The sequence below is a fragment of the Tachyglossus aculeatus genome, chromosome X4 (genome assembly GCF_015852505.1).
Source record: "Tachyglossus aculeatus isolate mTacAcu1 chromosome X4, mTacAcu1.pri, whole genome shotgun sequence".
Taxonomy (NCBI): domain Eukaryota; kingdom Metazoa; phylum Chordata; class Mammalia; order Monotremata; family Tachyglossidae; genus Tachyglossus; species Tachyglossus aculeatus.
The window spans coordinates 53,175,181-53,182,749 of record NC_052098.1 but is presented as its reverse complement, the minus strand read 5'-3'; positions in this window follow the sequence as shown (position 1 = coordinate 53,182,749).

The following is a 7,569-nucleotide window of genomic DNA, read 5'->3' as shown; positions in this document are numbered from 1 at the left end:
CTCTGAATATAATCAGATCTAGAATTCAAATGGTAGTTATGCATCTTTCTTACTGAACAGTCATTTGGCAGGACAAGCTGTCATTTAGTGAGGCTGCCCTGCTTACTCCTTATCTTGTTTTGAGAAACAGCCTGGTCAACTTCTTTACCTGCCACCCACCCTGTCAGTCACTCAATTGTATTTATTTAGTACTTACTGTGTGCAGAGTACTGTACTAAGCACTTGGGAGAGTATGTTATAACAAAATAACAGAAGCATTCCCTGCCCACATAACAAGCTTACAGTCTAGAAGGGGAGACAGACATTAAGATAAATAAATGATTTACAGTGATGTATGTAAGTGTTGTGTGGCGGGGGTGGCGGCGGGTGATGACACTCTCCTCGACCTCTCAGCTGCCTTCGACACTGTGGACCACCCCCTTCTCCTCAACAGGCTATCCAACCTTGGCTTCACAGACTCCGTCCTCTCCTGGTTCTCCTCTTATCTCTCCGGTCGGTCATTCTCAGTCTCTTTTGCAGGCTCCTCCCCTCCCTCCCATCCCCTTACTGTGGGGGTTCCACAAGGTTCAGTTCTTGGTCCCCTTCTGTTCTTGATCTACACTCACTCCCTTGGATGACCTCATTCACTCCCATGGCTTCAACTATCATCTCTACGCTGATGACACCCAAATCTACATCTCTGCCCCTGCTCTCTCTCCCTCCCTCCAGGCTCGCATCTCCTCCTGCCTTCAAGACATCTCCATCTGGATGTCTGCCCGCCACCCAAAACTCAACATGTCCAAGACTGACCTCCTTGTCTTCCCTCCCAAACCCTGCCCTCTCCCTGACTTTCCCATCACTGTTGACGGCACTACCATCCTTCCTGTCTCACAAGCCCACAACCTTGGTGTCATCCTCGACTCCGCTCTCTCATTCACCCCTCACATCCAAGCCGTCACCAAAACCTGCCGGTCTCAGCTCCGCAACATTGGCAAGATCCACCCTTTCCTCTCCATCCAAACCGCTACCCTGCTCGTTCAAGCTCTCATCCTATCCCATCTGGACTACTGCATCAGCCTTCTCTCTGATCTCCCATCCTCATGTCTCTCCCCACTTCAATCCATACTTCATGCTGCTCCCTGGATTGTCTTTGTCCAGAAACGCCCTGGGCATGTTACTCCCCTCCTCAAAAATCTCCAGTGGCTACCAATCACTCTGCGCATCAGGTAGAAACTCCTTACCCTCAGCTTCAAGGCTGTCCACCACCTCGCCCCCTCCTACCTCACCTCCCTTCTTTCCTTCTCCAGCCCAGCCCACACCCTCTGCTCCTCTGCCGCTAATCTCCTCACCGTGCCTCGTTCTCTCCTGTCCCGCCATCGACCCCCGGCCCACGTCATCCCCCGGGCCTGGAATGCCCTCCCTCTGCCCATCCGCCAAGCCAGCTCTCTTCCTCCCTTCAAGGCCCTGCTGAGAGCTCACCTCCTCCAGGAGGGCTTCCCAGACTGAGCCCCCTCCTTCCTCTCCCCCTCATCCCCCTGTCCATCCACCCGTGTTACCTCCTTCCCTTCCCCACAGCACCTGTATATATGTATATATGTTTGTACATATTTATTACTCTATTTTACTTGTACATATCTATTCTATTTATTTTATTTTGTTAATATGTTTGGTTTTGTTCTCTGTCTCCCCCTTCTAGACGGTGAGCCCACTGTTGGGTAGGGACTGTCTCTATGTGTTGCCAACTTGTACTTCCTAAGTGTTTAGTACAGTGCTCTGTACACAGTAAGCGCTCAATAAATACAATTGATTGATTGATTGACACAGAAGGGAGTGGGAGAAGAGGCAACTTTCAAACTGTGGCCTTTCCATTCCTCGACAAAGGGAAGGAATAGAGGTGAGCACTTGCACAAGGTAGCATTTTTGAAAGTTGCTGTCATAACTGAGAGTAGTGTGGGGCTTGTCAGTAGGCTGGGCTTCAGTCAACCAGTCAGTCATATTTACTGAGCGCTTACTGTGTGCAGAAAGATGAACTAAGTGCTTGGGAGAGTAGAATATAACAATATAACAGATACATTCCATGCCCACAACGAGCTTACAGTCTAGAGGACTATAAGCACAGTAAGGACTGTAAGAAATCCCATTAGCAGATGTGAGTGGGACTAATAATAATAATGATCGCATTTGGTAAGCGCTTACTATGTGCCAAGCACTGTTCTAAGCACTGGGGGGGCGGGAATACAATGTAATCACGTTGTCCCACATGGGGCTAACAGTCTTAATCCCCATTTTACAGATGAGGTAACTGAGGCACAGAGAAGTTAAGTGACTTGCCCAAAGTCACACAGCAGACAAGTGGCGAAGTCGGGATTAGAACCCACGACCTCTGACTCCTAAGCCCATATTCTTTCCACTGAACCACACTGCTTCTCTAAGGCAGTGGCAAGGGTGGCTTGACTGCATACTTGGAGCCTTTTTTTATAGTATTTGTTTAGTTGTTTTTTCTTTTACGATTTTTGTTAAGCACTTATGTTCCAGGTACTCTGCTAAGCACTGGGGTAGATGCAAGCTGATCCCTGACACAGTCCCTGTCCCGCATGGGGTTCACAGTCTTCATCCCCATTTTACAGATGAGGTGACCAAGGCCCAGAGAAGTGAAATGACTTGCCCAAGGTCACACAGCAGACAAGTGGCGGAGATGGGATTAGAACCCAGGTTCTTCCGACTGCCGGGCCCATGTTCTGTGCACTAGGCCATGCTGCTCCTACCTAGAGCTAGAGGGGACCATGGAATTAGGGCAGCCACCTGGGCCTCATGTCTGCCAGTAAGAATTTCTCACCCTAGCTGGGTCTTGCCCCTCATGGACAGCCTTGGATGCAACCTGGGTAAGGGGCCACCAGAGTGGAGCTGGATGGATAGAGATGGTCCTAGAGACTGCGGGGTTTAGTGGTAAGGGGGGAGTGGGGTGGATAAGGGGAAATATATTCCCAGAGTGAATCTGAAATCTCTTTCTCATAAACACTCTAGGCACTCACGGTCTGGGGATCACCGGGAGTTATACAGCAGTGAATGTAGGGAACTTTGCAGAGGCAACAGTGGAAGGCCAACTCTAGCAATCTTCCACACAAGGTCCGGCCCCACTTCATTTCCAGGGCCCAAAGCCATCACTCCGGTATCCGTCCCATCCACACCCTCTTCCTCAGCCTATCCATTTGATACTGTCATGGAGATAGGGCAATGAAGCGAAAGTAGGAGCAGTGATGTCAGAAGAGGAGTAATGCCCTATTTTTTCTCTCTCATTTTCCTTGTGTCTTTCTGCTCTCCCTCTCTCTTTCTCTCTCTCTCTATTTCTGTGTTTCTGATCATTCTGTCTCTCTGACTCCAGGATTTTTTGTCTCCCTGTCCTGACATCATTTAACCTCCCTTCCTTGAACATGTCTGAACCATTGGTCCATTCTCTGGAATCCCCTCCCACCCCTACTCCCGGAGGAGGAATGTCTTACGAGAGAAAACCTGCTCATTTTATTTTTAGCTAAACTCATTACCCTGGGCAAGAAAGACCAATTCCAAACTGGTGGTCTGAGGCTTTCAGTTCATAAGGCCTAGTGGCGTGACATTTGCAATAACACTTGTAAATAATAAGCCTCACTGATGGGTGGAAGGCCCGTGAAGAAATCTTCTAAAATGGGAAAATGGGGGAACCTTTAAAATGTGTTCTATTTAGTGTCATTCATTCATTCATTCGTATTTATTGAGCACTTACTGTGTGCAGAGCACTGTACTAAGCGCTTGGAAAGTACGATTCAGCAACAGAGACAATCCCTACCCAACAAATAATTTCCTCCTCACTGATGTGGAACCATTCTAATTTTCATTCCTCTATTTGGCCTTCATGAATGCCTACCAGAAATTCAAACTTGTTTAATGCCATAAAATCAGCACCAGTTAGAACATTTGCACTGTTACACAGGCCATGTAGTCATATATAAGCTCCTTCAATGTGCGTATACTCTTTGCTTCAGCCCCAGTTCTTGATAACTCGTTCCAGATAAAAAGTTCCCTTTCCATGAAATAAGATTACCGGATTTCTGCACTTCATTCACCTATTTTAATTGTGAGTTTACTACCTTAATGTCCAATTTCTTCTTCAGTTTGAAACACATAAAAATCAAACTTCCAGTTCTTGTCTTCCTTTTTAACAATTCTAGATGGGCTTTCATAAAGGAATGCCTTAGGATGAAGACCAAATAGAGGAATGGAAATTCATTCATTCATTCAATTCAGTCATTCATTCCATCATATTTATTAATTCATTCATTCATTCAATCATATTTATTGAGCGCTTACTGTGTGCAGAGCACTGTACTGAGCACTTGGGAAGTACAAGTTGGCAACATATAGAGACAGTCCCTACCCAACAACAGGCTCACAGTCTAGAAGGGGGAGACAGACAACAAAACAAAACATGTGGTCAGGTGTCATCAGAATAAATAGAAGTAGAGCTAGATGCACATCATTGACAAAATAAATAGAATAGTAAATATGTACAAGTAAAATAAATAGAGTAATAAATCTGTACAAACATATATACAGGTGCTGTGGGGAGGGGAAGGAGGTAGGGCGGGGGGATGGGGAGAGGAAGAGGAAAAAGGAGGCTCAGTCTGGGAAAAGGGGAAATTAGAAAGGTTCCACATCAGTGAGGGGGAAATTATTTCTTTAAATGATTGAAGTATGGATCTCCAAGAATTCTCTTGAAATTAAAAGAGAATCATATTGAGAATAGTATTCCCCCCCCAACCCCGGTTTTTTTTTTAAGAAAATGCTATTTGTTAAGTGCTTACTATATGCCAAGCACTGTTCTATGTACTAGGGTAGATGCAAGGTAATTGGATTGGCAGATTGCAAGGTAATTGGAGAAGCAGCGTGGCTCAGTGGAAAGAGCCCGGGCTTTGGAGTCAGAGGTCATGGGTTCAAATCCCAGCTCTACCACATGTCTGCTGTGTGACCTTGGGCAAGTCACCTAACTTCTCTGTGCCTCAGTTACCTCATCTGTAAAATGGGGATTATGACTGTGAGCCCCATGCGGGACAAACTGATCACCTGGTATCCCCCCCAGCGCTTAGAACAGTGCTTTGCACATAGTAAGCGCTTAATAAATGCCATCATTATTATTATTATTATTATTATTATTGGCACAGTTCCTTTCCCATATGGGGCTCACAGTCTTAATCCCCACTTTACAGATGAGGTAATCGAGGCCCAGAGAAGTTAAATAATTTACCCAAGGTTTCACGGGCAGATAAGTGGTGGAGCCTGGGTTAGGACCACTTCATTCCTCCCTTCCATGCCCACCCTTCCCATTCCAACAGCTTTATTGGGCCCTTTCTCACGACTTGGACTCACTCCCCAATTCCCCACTTACCTCACCATCCCCTCTCTTCTAAACCTAGGGGTGACATTGGAACAGAGCAGGTTGTGGGTGGCTGTGGTGGTGGAGTTTGAGGTCCTAGTCTGGAGCCAGTGGTAGAAGGAGGAGGGAGAGGAAAAGCTCGGAGGCTGGTGGAAATGTGTGTCTGTGTTGGGAGAAGGGGACTCACAGGGGTGGGACCCTGGTGCCCTGTTGCCACCGCTGTCTGCTCCGGAGGGGTGGGGAATGGAATATGACAAGATCCGAGGCTCGTGGCGAATGGTGGGTGTCACCTCCAACCCTTTACTGGTGCAGGCTGCAGTGGTAATGGAATTTGAATAGGAGCAGGGGGAGAAGACCAGAACATGCATAGGGTTGAGCAGAGCTATCTTCTATGTTGCTGGAAAGGAAAGCATTCCAATACCTAACTTCTGAGGCCGAGGAACCAAATTCACTCCTCTGACAGGTAACTTCCAGACCTACAAAATTATATTCTTGGTTTTGCCCCGACTTGCCCTGTGACCGCAGGGGAAAAAAAAAATGACATCTTTGTGGTTTATCTAAAGCGGAGAGAATAGATTCACGGAGAGTCTTTCCTTTCACATGGCAGATGTAGATATAGTTCTTCATTTGTTATTTCCACCCACGTAACAGCCAGGATGGCCACTAGATGACAGTGTGTGATTAATAACCAACATAAAGCTAATCTCTTTCCTTGCGAGGAATTCCTCAATGAAAATCACTTGTGTCGGTAACTGTAGAGTCCTGGAGGGAGAAAATTTTGGGAAATCATTTCTACTCTAAACAGCGTGGCCTAGAGGATAGAGCACAGCCCTGGGAGTCAGAAGGACTTGGGTTCTAATCCCAGGTCCCCTACTTATCTGCTTTATCAGGCAAAAACTCCTCACCCTTGGCTTCAAGGCTGTCCATCACCTCGCCTCCTGCTACCTCACCTCCCTTCTCTCCTTCTCCAGCCCAGCCCGCACCCTCCGCTCCTCTTCTGCTAATCTCCTCACCGTGCCTCGTTCTCACCTGTCCCGCCATCGACCCCCTGGCCTGGAATGCCCTCCCTCCGCACATCCGCCAAGCTAGCTCTCTTCCTCCCTTCAAGGCCCTACTGAGAGCTCACCTCCTCCAGGAGGCCTTCCCGGACTGAGCCCCCTCCTCCCCCTGCCCCCGCCTTACCTCCTTCCCCTCCCCACAGCACCTGTATATATGTTTGTACATATTTATTACTCTATTTTATTTGTACACATTCTATTTATTTTATTTTGTTAATATGTTTTGTTTTGTTCTCTGTCTCCCTCTTCTAGACTGTGAGCCCACTGTTGGGTAGGGACCGTCTCTATATGTTGCCAACTTGTACTTCCCAAGCACTTAGTACAGCACACAGTAAACGCTCAATAAATACGATTGAATGAATGCTTTGTGACATTGGGCAAGTCACTTCACTTCTCTGTGCCTCAGTTACCTCACCTGTAGAATGGGGATTGAGACTGGGAGCCCTACGTAGGACAGAAACTGTGTCCAACCCAAATTGTTTATATCTACCCCAGAGCTTTTAACAGTACCTGAAACATAGTAAGCAATTAATAAATACTGCTGTTATTATAGTTATTTACCATAGTCTCCCAAGAATGCTAAAAAGGATCAGAGTTGTATCACAAGGACAGGTTCAGTTTCCATCATTTCAATTTTACATTCAAATCTGGGGCACCGAAGTAAGTGTTGCTTTGGAGGCCTTATTTTGGTTAGTAGCTTGATTTTGGTTATGAAATGGACAAATAACATAAAACTTATCCAGGATTCAGATACAGGCAAATGATGTGCTGCTTTACCCTTGTCATGTTCTCATATCTATGGTGCTTACTCTGTATTTCTTTGAAAGCTTTATATCGAATAATTCCTATTTCCCCCACAGAAGTAGCTCAACACTTCTGAGCTCTATATAGTTGAGTCCCATGAAAATTGAGATGACAAATGATTATCCTTGTTTCCTCAAAGTGTATCACTGGGGTTAAACTTCTAGTAATAATAATAATAACAACAACAATAATACTAATATGGATTAGGCAATTCTTAAATTCCAAGCACTGTGCTTAGTGCTGGGTAGATGCAGAATGATTAGATCATAAAACAGTCTCTGTCTCTAAGTCTAGAGACACAATTTGGTGTATGTAACACCC